This window comes from Schistocerca gregaria, chromosome 2, assembly GCF_023897955.1.
Source record: "Schistocerca gregaria isolate iqSchGreg1 chromosome 2, iqSchGreg1.2, whole genome shotgun sequence".
In the NCBI taxonomy this organism is placed as follows: domain Eukaryota; kingdom Metazoa; phylum Arthropoda; class Insecta; order Orthoptera; family Acrididae; genus Schistocerca; species Schistocerca gregaria.
In genome coordinates, this window is record NC_064921.1 from 68,984,113 (window position 1) to 69,002,943 (window position 18,831).

An 18,831-nucleotide genomic window follows, 5' to 3' on the forward strand; every position below is an offset into this window, starting at 1 on the left:
AGGGACAAGTGGGCGGCCTCTCCAGCTGTTGTTGACGCGGAAACCCGGCAGGCGGCCAGCGGGTTTGTCTTTTTCTGGTGCGCCGCTTCCCGAGTGGAGAGCATCGCGGAAAGGCGTCGAGGGTTCTCGAAGGACAGCGAGCCGGTGACCCCAGAGCCGGCTTCAGCCACGGCTGACTGGCTGGCGGTTGTCGGCGTGCGTGAAGTACAGGGCGGGGGGTGTTCCCGACGAGGGACCGACAGACGGCAAGTGCCGAGTCAGCCGATACAGGTCCCGCCTTTAACCTGTAGACCGCGGCAGAGGTCTTGTAATCCTTCGCCTACCATACTACCGTGCAGCAGAAAAGGCCTGATGACCTTCAGTCGTATCTAAGTGCGAAACCAAGCAACCTTAAGAAAGCTATTGAAAATTTCAATACTGATCTCGATGCACTATCAAAATAGGCACAGGACATAGGACTAAAACTAAACCCATCTGAAACCCACGCGGTACTTGTGGGTCACTCTAGAAGCTCATTAGCCCAAAACATCGGGAATCCGTACCATCTCGTAACCGAAATGGAACAAATATTAACTTCTCTCCCTCAGCAAAGAGTTTGGGAGTAATAATAGATGAAAACGGCTGAAAGCAAGGGAAAACTACAGCCGTAATTTTTCCCGAGGGCATGCAGCTTTACTGTATGATTAAATGATGATGGCGTCCTCTTGGGTAAAATATTCCGGAGGTAAAATAGTCCCCCATTCGGATCTCCGGGCGGGGACTACTCAAGAGGAGGTCGTTATCAGGAGAAAGAAAACTGGCGTTCTACGAATCGGAGCGTGGAATGTCAGATCCCTTAATCGGGCAGGTAGCTTAGAAAATTTAAAAAGGTAAATGGATAGTGTAAAGTTAGATATAGTGGGAATTAGTGAAGTTCGGTGGCAGGAGGAACAAGAGTTCTCGTCAGGTGACTACAGGGTTATAAACACAAAATCAAATAGCGAATGCAGGAGTAGGTTTAATAATGAATAGGAAAATAGGAATGCGGGTAAGCTACTACAAACAGCATAGTGAACGCATTATTGTGGCAAAGATAGATACGAAGCCCACACCTACTACAGTAGTACAAGTTTATATGGCAACTAGCTCTGCAGCTGACGAAGAAATTGAAGAAATGTATGATGAAATAAAAGAAATTATTCAGATAGTGAAGGGTGATGAAAATTTAATAGTCATAGGTGACCAGAATTCGGTAGTAGGAAAAGGGAGAGAAGGAAACGTAGTATGTGAATATGGATTAGGGGTACGAAATAAAAGAGGAAGCCGCCTGGTAGAATTTTGCACATAGCACAACTTAATCATAGCTAACACTTGGTTCAAGAATCATAAAAAGAAGGCTGTATACATGGAAGAAGCCTGGAGATACTGACAGGTTTCAGATAGATTATATAATGGTAAGACAGAGATTTAGGAACCAGGTTTTAAATTGTAAGACATTTCCAGGGGCAGATGTGGACTCTGACCACAATCTATTGGTTATGAGCTGTAGATTAAAACTAAAGAAACTGCAAAAAGGTGGGAATATTATGGGATGGGACCTGGATAAACTAAAAGAACCAGAGGTTGTACAGAGTTTCAGGGAGAGCATAAGGGAGCAATTGACCGGAGTAGGGGAAAGAAATACGGTGGAAGAAGAATGGGTAGCTTTGAGGGATGAAGTAGTGAAGGCAGCAGAGGATAAACTAGGTAAAAAGTCGAGGGCTAGTAGAAATCCTTGGGTAACAGAAGAAATATTGAATTTAATTGTTGAAAGGAGAAAATATAAAAATGCAGTAAATGAAGCAGACAAAAAGGAATACAGACGTCTCAAAAATGAGATCGACAGGAAGTGCAAAATGGCTAAGCAGGGATGGCTAGAGAACAAATGTAAGGATGTAGTGCCTTATCTCACTAGGAGTAAGGTAGATACTGCCTACAGGAAAATTAAAGAGACCTTTGGAGAAAAGAGAACCATTTGTATGAATATCAAGAGCTCAGATGGGAACCCAGTTCTAAGCAAAGAAGGGAAAGCAGAAAGGTGGAAGGAGTATATAGAGAGTCTGTACAAGGGCAATGTACTTGAGGACAATATTATGGAAATGGAAGAGGATGTAGATGAAGATGAAATTCGAGATACGATATTGCGTGAAGAGTTTGACAGAGCACTGAAAGACCTGAGTCGAAACATGGCCCCGGGAGTAGACAACATTCCATTGGAACTACTCACGGCCTTGGGAGAGCCAGTCATGACAAAACTCTACCATCTGGTGAGCAAGATGTATGAGACAGGCGAAATAAGCTGAGACTTCAAGAAGAATATAATAATTCCAATCCCAAAGAAAGCAGATGTTGACATATGTGAAAATTACCGAACTATCAGTTTAATAATTCACAGCTGCAAAATACTAACGCGAAATCTTTACAGACGAATGGAAAAACTGGTAGATGCAGACCTCGGGGAGGATCAGTTTGGATTCCGTAGAAATGTTGGAACACGTGAGGCAATACTGACCCTACGACTTGTCTTAGAAGCTAGATTAAGGAAGGGCAAACCTAAGTTTCTGTCATTTGTAGACTTAGAGAAAGCTTTTCACAATGTTGATTCGAATACTCTCTTTCAAAGTCTGAAGGTAGCAGGGGTAAAGTACAGGGAGCGAAAGGCTATTTACAATTTGTACAGAAACCAGATGGCAGTCATAAGAGTCGAGGGACATGAAAGAGAAGCAGTGGTTGGGAAGGGAGTGAGACAGGGTTGTAGTCTCTCCCCGATGTTATTCAATCTGTATATTGAGCAAACAGTGAAGGAAATAAAAGAAAAATTCGGAGTAAGTATTGAACTCCATGGAGAAGAAATCAAAATGTTGAGGTTCGCCGATGACTTCGTAATTCTGTCAGAGACAGCAAAGGACTTGGAAGAGCAGTTGAACGGAATGGATAGTGTCTTGAAAGGAGGATATAAGATGAACATCAACAAAATGAAAACGAGGATAATGGAATGTAGTCGAATTAAGTCGGGTGATGCTGAGGGAATTAGATTAGGAAATGAGACACTTAAAGTAGTAAATGAGTTTTGCTATTTGGGGAGCAAAATAACTGATAATGGTCGAAATAGAGAGGATATAAAATGTTGACTGGCAATGGCAAGGAAAGCGTTTCTGAAGAAGAGAAATTTGTTAACATCCAGTGTAGATTTAAGTATCAGGAAGTCGTTTCTGAAAGTATTTGTATGGAGTGTAGCCATGTAAGGAAGTGAAACATGGACGATAAATAGTTTGGACAAGAAGAGAATAGAAGCCTTCGAAATGAGGTGCTACAGAATAATGCTGAAGATTAGGTGGGTAGATCACATAACTAATGAGGAAGTATTGAACAGAATTGGGGAGAAGAGAAGTTTGTGGCACAACTTGACCAGAAGAAGGGATCGGTTGGTAGGACATGTCCTGAGGCATCAAGGGCTCACCAATTTAGTATTGGAGGGCAGCGTGGAGGGTAAAAATCGTAGAGGGAGACCACGAGATGACTACACTAAGCAGATTCAAAAGGATGTAGGTTGCAGTAGGTACTGGGAGATGAAGAAGCTTGCACAGGATAGAGTAGCATGGAGAGCTGTATCAAACCAGTCTCAGGACTGAGACCACAACAACAACAACAATAGATGAAAATCAAAATTGGAGAGAGCACGTAACTGCAGTGTGCAAAAAAGCATCAGCATCCCTTCATGTCCTACAAAAATAAAAAAAACTCTTCCCTTTCGATCTGAAAAAGAAATTATAACAAATGCTTATACTCCCAATCATTGACTACAGCGATATTACCTACAAGGCCTCTCTCAGGAAACTGGTCATGAATGCCTGCGTTCGATATATCTGTGACGTTCAACTTTTTGATCACATTTCACCAGTATATGCAAAACTGTCCTGGCTGCGCGCACACAAACGCAGAAATTTCCATACATTCTGTCTCATCTACTGCCATATAAATGTACACTGTCCCTCATATCTCTCCTCGTCCTTAACGCTTATGTTGGAACAACATGACAGAAACACACGTTCCCATGATGATAAAATCCTGTCTGTTCCACTGCATCGCTCAGTCACCTTCTCCAAGTCCTTTACAGTAGCGGGAACCTGACTCTTGAATAACCTCCCTCGTTATGTTAGAGAACTTAAAAACATGTCTGACTTCAAATAACAGTTAATGACGTATCTACTTAAGCAACAGTAATGCCTTCCTCTGTACATGAATGCACTTCACCTCATTACTTCCCTCTTTCCCTCTCATTAAATCTCCCTTCCCCAAAACTCGCTATACTAGTAAACATCTACTTTACACACCAAGATATTAATGTACATCTGCACAAATCTTCATTACTATTGCCAATTTTTCTCATGTTTATCAATATTATTTGATTTTTTTACTGTTACTATTATTGCTTTTATCGTAATTTGTATGTATAGGACCTGTTGTAAAAATACTGCCAGCACTTACTTTATTAGGTCATAGTCATTACTCTTTATTCATATTGTCACTAGAGTAATCTAATTTTCTTATTTAAACTATTGTCATGATGTAACTCTGATGTGTGAAATGCTGCATGTGTGAAACACTGGTCCGATGTAAGAGAGGGCCTGATGGCCCTAATCTGATCAGGTTAAATAAATAAATAAATAAAATAATTTATCTTTCTTTGCGCTGTGTTTTAATGTACGTTGTAGTGGTCCACAGAAATATGTGAATCTGATCAAAGTTAGTTCTACGTCATCTGACTTGGAAAATTTAAAATTGTACTCTAAGTATTGAAACTCTCTCACTTGTTCAATTATTTGTCCATCTATAACAATTTTCGCTCTTTATCCGCTTTTTTAGACCAATTTCTCTTTTATGCACTGTATATAAATTATTTGAGAGAATTCTGATGACCAGACTCTCCCCATATATAGAACCCTCCCTGCCATAGGAGCAAGCAGGTTTTAGGTCTAAAAGAAATATTTGTGATCAAGTCCTTGCCCTCACAACCTTTATCGAAAAGGGTTATCAGGATAAGAAGAAAACTGGCGTTGTCCTTTTGGATCTAACCTCAGCATACGATACAGTGTGGACGGATGGCCTACTTTATAAACTGATGGAAAAAACTCAGAGCAGCCAGACCTATAATCTTATGAAGAACATTCTAACTGGAAGAAAAATTAGAGTTACTCTTAATGGCAGAACCAGCAGATGCGTAGCGCTCAACAACGGACTCCCACAGGGCTCGGTACTGGCCCCCTTATTGTTTAACTTGTACACTGCGGATATCCCAGAAACAGCGTCCCGTAAGTTTATATACGCGGACGATATGGCAATAGCTTATCAAAGCAAATATTTTGAAACAATAGAGCGGAAATTGAACGAAGACCTAAACCTGCTGCACCTATACTACACCAAATGGCATCTCCAACCAAATCCAGACAAGTAAGTGTAAACATGCATCTCAATAACAGAGCAGCCAAGAGAAATCTGAACATCTGCATGAATAACCAGACCATTAGACAAGAAGACAATCCTCGGTACCTTGGAGTGAAGCTCGACCGATCCCTAACGTACAGAGCCCATCTAGAGGACACAAAACAAAAACTGAAAACTAGAAGTGCCATTCTAGCTAAACTCACCGGAACCACTTGGGGATGTGATGCAAATACCTTGAGAACTTCTTCCTTGGCACTGGTATACAGCGTGGCCGAGTATTGTGCACATGTATGGGCCAGAAGTGTGCATGTATCAAAAATCGATATCCAGCTTAGAGAAACAATGAGAATAATATCGGGAGCACTTAAACCTGCCCCTATAGATTGGCTACCCGTACTGTCCAACATAGCACCACCTGAAATCAGAAGAAATCAGCTGCTGTCAAGAGAATATAACAAAATACTGGCAAATCCAAACCTACCCATACATCAGGACCTGACACCAAAAAAACGCCTGAGATCGAGGTCACCTCTATGGCAAATAGGTGAAGAGGTGTTTCCCTTCGACCCAGAAAATGAATGGAAAAGTTTATGGAGTAGAAGCGCAGTAAAGAACAAAAAACTAGTTACTGACCCAAGCATACAAATAGAGGGCTTTAAGCTTCCCAGAAGAGTGTGGACTACGCTGAACCGTGTGAGGACGGGTGTCGGAAGATGCAGGGAGATGATGACAACATGGGGCCTCGCAAACGACCCTCAGTGCGAATGTGGACTCAATCAATCAATGGCCCACTTGATCGAGTGTACTGTGCATGGTTTTATGGTGAACTGGAGGATATACATAATCTCACGGACAATGCCATTGTATGGCTAAAAAAATAAGTCATATAGTATAAAATTTTGTATTTTGTATTATGTAATTAGGTAAAGCTGAATGTCTCATTTTTAATGCTGTAATGTTCAAATTTAATATTTCGCCTTGTAAATGCCGATCGAGTAAATAAATAATAAATAAGCCAACAGCGAAGGTGAACTTGCTGAGCTACTAACAAGAATAAAGGACATTAATCCAGCATATGGATTAGACATCAACCTCAGTAGGTCCAAACTCATGATAATTGATCGAAAAGAACAGATCCAGCGCACAAGTCGATTATAGGAACTGGAAGTCGTGCATTCCTTCATCTATCTAGGGTCAACCATCTGCAGCACCACTTCAGACATTAGTCGAGTCCATGCCACGTCGTGTTGCGGCTCTTCTGCGAGATTCTTCTGAAGATGAGATAAGAAGACGGATCACGGTAGAGCGAATGGCTATGAAGAAGCGCACCAAGTCTGGCAGAGCAGAGCAATAACGAATAGCACAAAGATCTGGCTAGTTGAAACAATCGTGTTTTCTCCCTTCTTTTATGTTGCGAAACGTGCACACTCAAGTCCAGAGACAGACAGCACATTGATGCGTTTGAGCTTTGGTGCTGGGCGTATGATGCTACGCATAAAATGGACCGAAAGAAGAACAAATGTGTCCATTACTGCAGAGCTCGATATTCCCAGACGCCTATCTTCTGGAGTCACCAAAAACTTCTCCAGTTCTTTGGCCATATTGTGAGAAGAGGTGGAAACAGACCAAGAGGAAGAGCAGGGAACAGATGGATAGATCAAACCCAGAAGATCTGCGGTCTACCTCTTCAGCAGGTGGTAACCGTCCGGGGCGGAGACGTTTGGTTCATGGAGTCACGACGCTCAGCAATGAGCACAACGACTCATGATGATGATGATCTAATTTATAAATAAAATTCTCTGGAAAAATGTTTTACTCCTAATACACTGACATCGGTTTCTACCATGTCAGACGGTCCTCTTCGTATAAATGGACGCCATAGTACTCTTATCGTTATTGAACATTTTAAACTTGAGGGTACTGGCCCGGAGCCATGAAGAACAGTAAAATAAAAGCTTTTCAGACACATGAGTGGCTCCTTGCGGTCGCTCTTAACATTAATTTAGGTAATAATACACTGCTACGGTTTTCATATGTTCGGCTGGAAAACATTAAAATTGACATTGTAATCTGAAGATTCACCAATATGTGCCACAACCTATTGTAGCTCGAGAAAACATTATGAAGATAAAATTAGCGAGATTCCAACTCACTCGGAAGCCTACCAATTGTAGTTCTTCCGGGGCACCATTCGGTATTGGAATACGAAAGGGGGAAGGACCATGGTGCACCAAGTACATTCCGCTGTACTTGGCTTCTGCATATATGTACGTGTACCTGCACATATTCAGCTGTACAAGAAGTTGTAACTGATAACGATGTCTCTGGGAACAATAATCACTGCAACTATTAGGTAGTGCATAACTTCGTGGAGTTTTTGTTTTGCTGGTATTGGTATTTCGGTTGTGTCCGCAGCTCGTGGTCTCAGGGTAGCGTTTTCGCTTCCCGGGCACGGGGTCTCGGGTTGGATTCTCGGAGGGGTCAGGGATTTTCACCGGCCCCGAGATGACTGGATGTTGTTGTGTCGTCTTCATCATCATCATTCATGCCCATTACGGTCGGAGGAAGGCAACGGCAAACCACCTCCGTTAGGACCTTGCCATGTACGGCGGTGCGGGTCTCCCGCATCGTTTCCCTACGGTCTGTCAAGAAGCACGGGACTTCATTTCCATTTTTCCATTACGGCTATAGAATGCTGACAGCATCAGAGGTAACATTTGCGCCGTGTCTGGGGATAATGCCATTTGACGGAGCACAGCAAGAAAATGGTTTTCTCGTTGTAAGGAGGGCATTTCGACATTATCGATTCTCCATGTTCAGGAAGAGCGTCAGGATTTGATGAAGATCTTTTAAACTGAATGATCCACGTCAATGTACTCAATAACTGTGACCGTTGCGCAATCGTGCAACATTTGCATGCAGTGGGGAGTGTTCGAAAATTGGACGTGTGGGTACCGCATGCTCTAAGCGAAAATTACAGAAGTCAGCGGGTGACCATGTGTGCACCTCTACTTATTCGTCATCAGCTGGATCGTGAACAGTACTGACCATTCCAATCTTGTATCGATACTGGTAACGAGAAATGTTGTCTTTATACTAAGATAAGGAAAGGAAAGAATGGCTGAGCCAAAGCAAAGCAGCAACTCCCCGTACAAAGAGCTGTACGCGTCCACAAATAATAATGTTATGCATATGATGGAACAGTGGCGGTGTCGTGTATTACGAATTGCTTTCCCGGGGTGTGTTCATTACTGCTGACATCTGTTGTCAACAACTGTGACTTCTTGCAGACGCATTCAAGAACCAGGAAGACTGCGTGAAGTGACGCCCGCCCGCTCTCTGTTAGACTGACAAAAGACACTGTACAGGAGTTGGACTGGGAAGTCATTCCGCACCCACTTTATTTCCCTCATTTGTCGGCCTCGGGATATCACATTTTCCGCTCTCTATGGAACAGCGTTCAAGGAATTATGCAGCAACATAATACACTACTGACCATTAAAATTGCTACACCACGAACATGACGTGCTACAGACACGGAATTTAACCAACAGGGAGAAGACACTGTGATTAGCTTTTCAGAGCATTCACACAAGGTTGGCGCCGGTGGCGACACCTACAACGTGCTGACATGAGAAAAGTTTCCAACCGATTTTTCATACACACAGCAGTTGACCGGCGTTGATAAAGGTCGGATTGTAGCCTATCGTGATTGTTGTTTATCCTATCGCGACATTGCTGCTCGCGTTGATCGAGATCTAATGACTGTTAGCAGAATATAGAATCGGTAGGTTCAGGAGGGTAATACGGAACGCCGTGCTGGATCCCAACGGCCTCGTATCACTAGCAGTCGAGATGACAGGCATCTTATCCGCATGGCCGTAACTAATCGTGCAGCCACGTCTCGATCCCTGAGTCAACAGATGGGGACGTTTGCAAGACAACAATCATCTGCTCGTACAGTTCGAAGACGTTTGCAGCAGCATGGACTATCAGCTTGGAGACCATGGCTGCGGTTACCTTTGACGCTGCATCACGGACAGGAGCGCCTGCGATGCTGTATTCAACGACGAACCTGGGTGCATGATTGGCAAAAAGTCATTTTTCCGGATGAGTGCAGGTTCAGTTTACAGCATCATGATGGTCGCATTCCTGTTTGGCGACATCGCGGTGAACGCACATTGGAAGCGTGTATTCCTCATTGCCATTCTGGCGTATCACCCGGCGTGATGGTATGTGGTGCCATTGGCTACACGTCTCGGTCACCTCTTGTTCGTATTGACGGTTCATTTCAGATATCTTACGACCCGTGGCTCTACCCTTCATTCGATCCTTGCGGAACCCTGTATTTCAGCAGGATAATGTACGACCGCGTGTTGCAGGTCCTGTGCGGGCATTTCCGGATGCAGGAAATGTTCGACCGCTGCCCTGGCCAGCACATTCTCCAGATCTCTCACCAACTGAAAACGTCAGGTCAATCGTGGCCGAGTAGCTGGCTCGTCACAATACGCCAGTCACTACTCTTGATGAACTGTGGTATCGTGTTGAAGCTGCATAGGCAGCTGTACCTGCCGTCCAAGCTGTGTTTGACTCAATGCCCAGGCTATCAAGGCCAGAGGTGGTTGTTCTGGGTACTGATTTATCAGGATCTGTGCATCCAAATTCCGTGAAAATGTAATCACATGTCAGTTCTAGTATAATATATTTGTCGAATGAATACCCGTTTTTCATCTGCATTTCTTCTTGGTGTAGCAATTTTAATGGCCAGTAGTGTACAATGAAGACAGACACCGACTTGACCAGTTGTCATATTTTCCTTGGATAACCGGTTTCAGTTCATAATACTGCAGAGCGCAGATCCTCAGCAGGGTGAAAATTCAAAGAAAACTATGGAAATTGTACAGATGGTGCTATAAGGATAGTTATCCACATGTTGCTACAAGGCTGCCAATAAAAAAAAAGAATAATAATTTCTGGCGTTCCATTACACACTGTATCGACTCTTTTTCTACATTTTGATGAAGTAGAGAAGTTATGTACCGATTATGTAACGGGTTTTTCAGTGCACGGCACCCTTCGCTGCAGACTGCACACAAGTGCATGTGTTTTGTTTAGGCCTTACCTCATCGCTGTTCTTAGGCTGCTAAACTCGCTCGTCTAATTGTGCCAGAGAACCTTGAAGTCTGAAATAGAACACTCATGTTCATGATTTGTTTGCTTCCTGACCTACGGCGTGTAAATGGGAGGACACACCCGACATTAACCTTCGCCAGCTCTGCGACACTTTGATTTTAATGTGCCGAAGAGGGCGAGCATGCGCTTGGTGGTCACGTGACAGCAGTTAGCCGTGCGTGAGTGCGCCTCTTGGCACGGTGCTCTGCCGTGTTCCGTGTTTTCCCCGAGTCCCCTCCGTTGTGTGTTATAAATAACGAGGCTCACTTCTCCGAAAAGCTCGTTTAAATTAAACGAGCGCCCTTAAGTGCTTTCACAAACAAGCAACTCAAAGACAGGTGAAAAGAATTCGTTGCTGTTATTTTGGCAATAATTGGGCAACAAAGTGCTGCAAAAGGTTCCTTTGAGGTTTTCGTTCTTTTCTTTCCTCTTCAGCTGAGTTTCACATTCCCTACAATGTTTTCCGTACGCAATTTCACTCACAAAACGTTTCGAAAATGTTACTTCTCTCAGCTAATGCTGTACTTCATTATAGCGATCTAGAGAGTACTTCACGCTTAGTTTATTTATTTACGGACCTGTTATTGGTTCAAATGGCTCTGAGCACTATGGGACTTAACTGCTGTGGTCATCAGTCCCCTAGAACTTAGAACTACTTAAACCTAACTAACCGAAGTACATCCCACACACCCATGCCTGAGGAAGGATTCGAACCTGCGATCCTAGCGGTCGCGCGGTTCCAGACTGAAGCGCCTAGAGCCCCTCGGCTACTCCGGCCGGCTGCACCTGTTATTCTTTAGCTCTTCAGTTACACAGAAAACCTCTTCACAACTTCCAGTGGAATACGGTATGACAGCAATATGATGTTAGAATAACAGTTTAGTAACGAATTTCGAGTATAACTTCATACACGCTGCACAGAAATGCATTCCCACCATTTCTGTACACGTTATGCATTAGCAACCTTGCAGCCATGTTAATAGAACCTCAAACTCTTCGCAGATGACGCATTTTTCTGAAAATAAGTAGTACCTGCAAGAAAGCGAGAAATTATGCCATCGCTGTTTGTGTATAGCATCTACTAATCATTCTCTTCCACGCAATTCCTTAGGCTGTTGGCGGTGTCAATACGTCCGCGCACTTGTGTAACAGAAAAAAGTTGAAGCTCCCTCTTCGTCGTCAATCCTGATGTGGCGCTATGGGAAATTTCACGCTCGTCCTCGGCCAGAATCCACTAATAGCCCTGTTAAAGCGTGGCGTGGACTGCCTCAAGAAAAGTATCTGGACATGTATTAATTGACATTAATATGGGGTGTGTCCACCCTTCACCTTTATGGCGGTATGAACGCTGCTTGGATACTTTCAATGAGTTGTCTGAATGCTCTAACAGTTCACGGGTGTACTGCTGGTTCATCGTGTCCAATGGGCACTGTGCCTCTTGAACACTGTGAACCAGCAGTGTAGACGTGAACTGTTCTATCAACAAATACATCAGGAGAAACTGAAGTATCATCGATGTCTGAATGTGTAAGGATGAATGGCAGCGCATCGTTCCTCTAGAGTCGAAACCACAGAAAGTACCGGTGTCGGACGCTGTGGTCTGGAGTGATTTCGACGTTCTGACTCATCCACTGGGCTCATGTCGTGATGCTGAAAAGGCCAGTCCATTTTGGAAATCTTATTGTGATCAAACCACCTGTTCCTGTAATGTATGTAACACACAGCGCGGTAAAATGTGTGCTGATCCTCCCGCGTTTAGCGCTTTCTTGAGCTCAGTGAGGAGACCATCCACTAACCATAAAAAACAATCCCATATCGTAACGCTACCTCCTCTGTACTACACCGTTGGCACTACACATTATGCCAGATAACATTCTCCAAGCATTCACCAAACCAAACCTTTCGTACTACCACAAGTTGTAGCGTAATTCGTCACCCCGAACCACTTGTTTCCAGTAACCCATTATCCAGTGGCGTTGCTTTTTACAGCATCTCAAGTGTCGCTTAGCATTGCCTAGAGACATCCTTTTTTTGTGAGAAGCTGTTCCATCGTTGTATCCTACTCTTTTTAATTCTCTACGCACATATATTGTGCTAGCTGTACCACTGTTAGCGCTTTGTAACTGAAGAATGATTCCCCCGCGCTGATTTTTGTACAACCATCCTCTGCAATGCTCGCCGGCCGGTGTGGCCGTGCGGTTCTACGCGCTACAGTCTGGGAAAGCGCCTTCATGCCTGATCGACAGGGGCCGCCGAGCATTGCAAAAAATGGTTCAAATGACTCTGAGCACTATGGGACTTATCATCTGAGGTCATCAGTCCCCTAGAACTTAGAACTACTTAAACCTAACTAACCTAAGGACATCACACACATCCATGCCAGAGGCAGGATTCGAACCTGAAGCGCCTACAACCGCTCGGCCACTTCGGCCGGCTTACTGACAACAGTCACTGCCTCCTTTTGTACTATCGGGTCCGCCTCTTCTGAAATCTAGTGGTCAAGAAGCATTGCATAGAGTGTCAGGATACTGTTGAAAAGATCACAGTCAATGCTCAGTCAAAATTGGAACTTCCTAACTTGCCAGAAATCTCCATAAAGCTAACACGTCAAAGCTTTATAGCGCAAGAGTCACACCAATATCAAAACACTCCAAGTTTCCTTGAAAAAAAAAACGACGTCGTTTCCCTTTAACTAGTACCCGTTAGGTCCATCCGTTGACTTATTCCCGCGTCCACGTAGCTGCGCGATTTCGTGGTATCCAAACAACTGCCAAATTTGTGGAACATTAACCCTTTCAGCCAATCTTTCGTGGAACGCTGAATGTTTGGGTTTTGATTCAACGCGGATACTCGCAGAGATCATTTCTTTTCTCTCACTAACAAAAAAGAAATACAGTATATCGAACACCACTTGGGTTTTCCTGACCACGGCTTGCAGCACATATGCAAGCCACTCAAGCTGAATCTAAGGTGGATCCGTAATCAGTAATTTGGTCGATTGTACATTGCATGATACTTACTTGCCGCAAAGCCTTGGCAGGCATCCTCAACTTGAAAATGGCACCTGTAACTTTTGTGAAAGACGCCTACGACCGTTTGTATTCTCAGTATCACTACAAAATTTCTGATTGTTGGTTAACTCTAAATTGAAAGTTTGAATAACTTAACTGGAATGGTAACGGAAATAAGACGTTGCTTTGAGACAAAGAATTTTATATAACAATAACATTTTATTTAATAAAATCATGAAAAGAAACTCCTTGATCACTCACTTTACCTAACGGTACGCTTATATGGAATGCTAGCTCGTCGTCAGTGATACAAAAAAAAATGGCAATTTTATGCAACCTGACTATCTGTCCTAACTAGGAGCCATCACGCAGAGCGTCTATACTCACCAGAGTCTCAGCAGGTAATGCCTAACAGTCTCCCCTCGTGCGGGGTCCACACAAGGTGGCCGGAAGGGCTCAGAGAGTCTGCACAGCGGCTATTTGCCAACCTAACGGGGCTGCTAACTTGCGGGGAACTCATATCTCTCTGGTCCAGTGCAGTCGCACTCTACTTGATACAATGGTTGGCTGGACTGCTTCTCCACATTTAGAGAACCCACAGCAGACAGCCCACGCTTACGTCAGCAGACGAACCGCATTCACATTTGCAGACTATATTAAGAGTGATAATACAAATCCGGATTAAAATTCCCTAAGGGTCGGAAGGGCACCCAGGCGTGTTTTGAGCACGTAACTCTTCTGAGAAGACATGCAGCGGCTCACATGCAGCCGTTACAACATCTCCCTGAAGAGATGCTTCGTCCTTCTCCCCAAAAGTAACAACTCCAAAGTTAACTATTTACCAAATCGGCAGCACTTATATTTTTCCATAGATTACTTTGTAAGAGCAATAGTTAGTTAAGAAAGCTGGATCATAAAAAACAAGCCCTTTTATTCCTACAATAGATTTATGTACATGAATAGACGCGGGAAAATAGTCGCGGTATATCTTTCCACAATAGTTGTACCGGGGTTGAAACAAAGCGAGAAATACACGCTTGAATATAAATGCAGATGCTAGCAGGTTACACTGTTGTATTTGCCCGCGCACGGCATCTGTACAACGCCACAATTTGCAAGTATTCAGAATAGTTGTGAGTGCGTTACGTCTGAGCTAAGTGAATTAGAACGTGGCCAAATAGTTAGTGTTCGATTGGTGCGTGTCCACGTAAAGCAGATAATATAAGTGTTTTCTGTTCTAAGAGGCATCGTATCGAAGATTTATATTGAATATACACATCAAAAAAAGTTTTGCATCACCCCGGTTCCCAGAACTCCTGAAAATAGATGTTGACTGCGGATATTGTATCACAGGCACAGTCCATCCGACTGTTCAGAGATGCCACTAAACCCGCCCATGGATGTTAACAACCGTGCATGAGTAACGCCTATCAGACGGAGGGAGTCCGACAGCCGATCAGTCCCAGTCATTCCACCAGGAAGGAGGTACACGGCTCGTGCTGTCTGTAGTTCAGCCATGCCTAGACAGTGAACTGCGCGGTTCGATCGCGTCCGCATTGTTACTTTGTGCCAAGAAGGGTTCCCAACAAGGGAAGTGTCCAAGCGTGTCGGAGTGAACCAAAGCGATGTTGTTCGGATCTGGAGGAGATACAGAGAGACAGGAACTGTCGATGACATGCCTCGCTCACGCCGCCTAAGGGCTACTACTGCAGTGGATGACCGCTAGCTTGGGATTATGGCTCAGAGGAACCCTGACAGGAACGCCACCATGTTGAATAATGCTTCTGTGCTGTCACAAGACATCGTGTTACGACTCAAACTGTGCGCAACGCGTTACGTTTAATTATGCTCTGATGCAACTGCCAGTCCCTGCATCATCGTCAATCTGTTTCGCTATAATATTCTAGGGTTGCAGCCACCGTACAGAGAACATCAGCAAATAACCTCACGAAACCTACAACTTTTTAAGAGGATGTATTGTGGTTAGCACAGATTTTAATAAGTCTCAGAGGTATTTCCTCTTACCGCTAGACTGGTGTCTGTAAACTGCGTAGGATGGTGGGGAAACTTTCTTCTCACTGTTCGTGACACTTGCATTATTGATATAGAGAATGCAAAGAAGAAGATGCTAGCACCGTGGCTTGCGGCACATCGTTTACCTGGTAGAGCCAGATGGTGCCGTGACAAGTCACTTCCCACCGTCGGTTAGAAATGTCTCTATCGATGTATAGTTATGGTTTCTACGCTTGTCGTCAGTGTGACTGTCCTAGCGGATATAGACTTCTACCGTCACATTCACAAAGAGAACCGAATAGCTTGAACGACTAGAGATACGACGTTCCTATTCACAGGGCTTGTGCATTTGTATGCTCTGCAAAAATTATTAGGAACTGAAGCGTGTCGGCCTGCGGGTTCAGGGTCAACATCGATATCGAGGCGTAACACCACCTACCGGTAAAATGTGCCTGCGGCTCTCGTTGTCGCTACAAACCGCAGGTAACAGACCAGTGTGATTTGAGCAGATGTGCAGGATGTCTGGCAGACGTTTGCGCAAACCGTAACGACAAATCAGTGAGTCTGAAAGAGGCATGAGAGAATGTGATGCATCTATTCCGGAAATTGCTGCTCGTGTAGGACCCAGTGTTTCGACAGTGTCACAGGCGAATGCAGAATGGTTCACGGAAGCTCGTAGAACACAACGAGATGGGTTAGGTACGCACCACCCAGGCCACTCCCCGAGAAGAGCGACAGCTCATCAGAATGGCACTGCCGGGCAGATCTGCGTCCTCCCCGGCTCTGCCGCAACAGTGTGACACATCGTACACTCTCAGGGGTGACAGGGCGTCGCCGCTTATTACGACACGGGTTAAGTGCGCGCCGTCCACTGTTCCGCCTACCTTTGTCTCGTGTGCAGAAACATGGTAGCCGGCAGTGGTGTACGGAACGACATTACCGGGGACAGAAATGGCATCAGATGGTGTTTTAGGGCGAATCCAGGTTATCTTTGTTTGAAAATGATGGGTGCAATTTGGTTCGCCGAAGACAAGGGGAGCAGCATCACAGTGACTCCATTCGCACAAGACATACAGCGCCAATTTGACGTCTTATGGTGTGGGGTGCTATTGGGTACAACCACAAATGACAGCAGGTCCGTGTGCAGGGCACTGTGACCAGTGTGACCTACGTGAATCACATCCTGCGACCCGTAGCCATACCCTTTCTGCACAACACCCTAGCCGCCTTTTTTTTCAGCAAGTCAATGCAGAACCACATGTTGCTGAGCGAACACATGCATTCCTGGTGCTACTGCATGTCAGCCTTTGGCCCTGGCCAACCAGATGTCCAAACTTGTCACCAATCGAAAATATGTGGGGAATGGTGAAACGACGAGTGCAGCGCTGTCACCCAGTGCCGACCACCGCACATCAACTTTGGAACCAGGTGAATGCAACATGGATGGCTATACCACGGGATGCCATTCGCGCCTTATATGGTCGATGCCGTCACGCATGGAACAAGTTAGAAGGGCTCATGGCGGACCCTGTGCCTACTAGTCTACAGGACTCAGTTGGTAGAGCACTTGCCCGCGAAAAGGCAAAGGTCCCGAGTTCGAGTCTCGGTCGGTCACACAGTTTTAATCTACCAGGAAGTTTCATATCAGCGCACACTCCGCTGCAGAGTGAAAATCTCATTCTGGAAACATCCCCCAGGCTGTGGCTAAGCCATGTCTCCACAGTATCCTTTCTTTCAGGAGTGCTAGTTCTGCATGTTTGCCAGAAGAGCTTCTGTAAAGTTTGGAAGGTAGGAGACGGATACTGCCAGAAGTAAAGCTGTGAGTACCGGGCCTGAGTCGTGCTTCGGTAGCTCAGTTGGTAGAGCACTTGCCCGCGAAAGGCAAAGGTCCCGAGTTCGAGTCTCGGTCGGTCACACAGTTTTAATCTGCCAGGAAGTTTCATATCAGCGCACACTCCGCTGCAGAGTGAAAATCTCATTCTGGAAACATCCCCCAGGCTGTGGCTAAGCCATGTCTCCACAGTATCCTTTCTTTCAGGAGTGCTAGTTCTGCATGTTTGCCAGAAGAGCTTCTGTAAAGTTTGGAAGGTAGGAGACGGATACTGACAGAAGTAAAGCTGTGAGTACCGGGCCTGAGTCGTGCTTCGGTAGCTCAGTTGGTAGAGCACTTGCCCGCGAAAGGCAAAGGTCCCGAGTTCGAGTCTCGGTCGGTCACACAGTTTTAATCTGCCAGGAAGTTTCATATCAGCGCACACTCCGCTGCAGAGTGAAAATCTCATTCTGGAAACATCCCCCAGGCTGTGGCTAAGCCATGTCTCCACAGTATCCTTTCTTTCAGGAGTGCTAGTTTGCATGTTTGCCAGAAGAGCTTCTGTAAAGTTTGGAAGGTAGGAGACGGATACTGCCAGAAGTAAAGCTGTGAGTACCGGGCGTGAGTCGTGCTTCGGTAGCTCAGTTGGTAGAGCACTTGCCCGCTAAAGGCAAAGGTCCCGAGTTCGAGTCTCGCTCGGTCACACAGTTTTAATCTGCCAGGAAGTTTCATACAGGACACATGCTGAACCGCGGTGACTGAAATACTAACCATTTTTCGGAACATGTCCTGTTAATATTAACGTCCTATCTTTTGTGTTAGCAGAAGAGCGAACACCATGTTAGGAGTGGAGGCCGAAGTGCACGCGTTTTAGCTCATGCAGGCTGGCGTGAGGAGGGAAGAACTATACTGACGTGAGGTCTGGAACATGACGAGGAATGAAAATTCAGAAAGCGGACGAAATTAGTTTGATACTTAACTTTAATCCATTAATGATGAAAGTCGCTTTGACGGTACATGATTCACAATATTATCTGTTCAGAATACATTCATAGTAACTGAATATGGCGCCTTGCTAGGTCGTAGCAAATGACGTAGCTGAAGGCTATGCTAAACTATCTTCTCGGCAAATGAGAACGTAAGTAGGCAGTGAACCATCGCTAGCAAAGTCGGCTGTACAACTGGGGCGAGTGCTAGGAAGTCTCTCTAGACCTGCCGTGTGGCGGCGCTCGGGCTGCAATCACTGATAGCGGCGACACGCGGGTCCGACGTATACTAAGGACCGCGGCCGATTTAAAGGCTACCACCTAGCAAGTGTGGTGTCTGTCGGTGACACCACACTATCTCTAGTCGTCCAAGGTG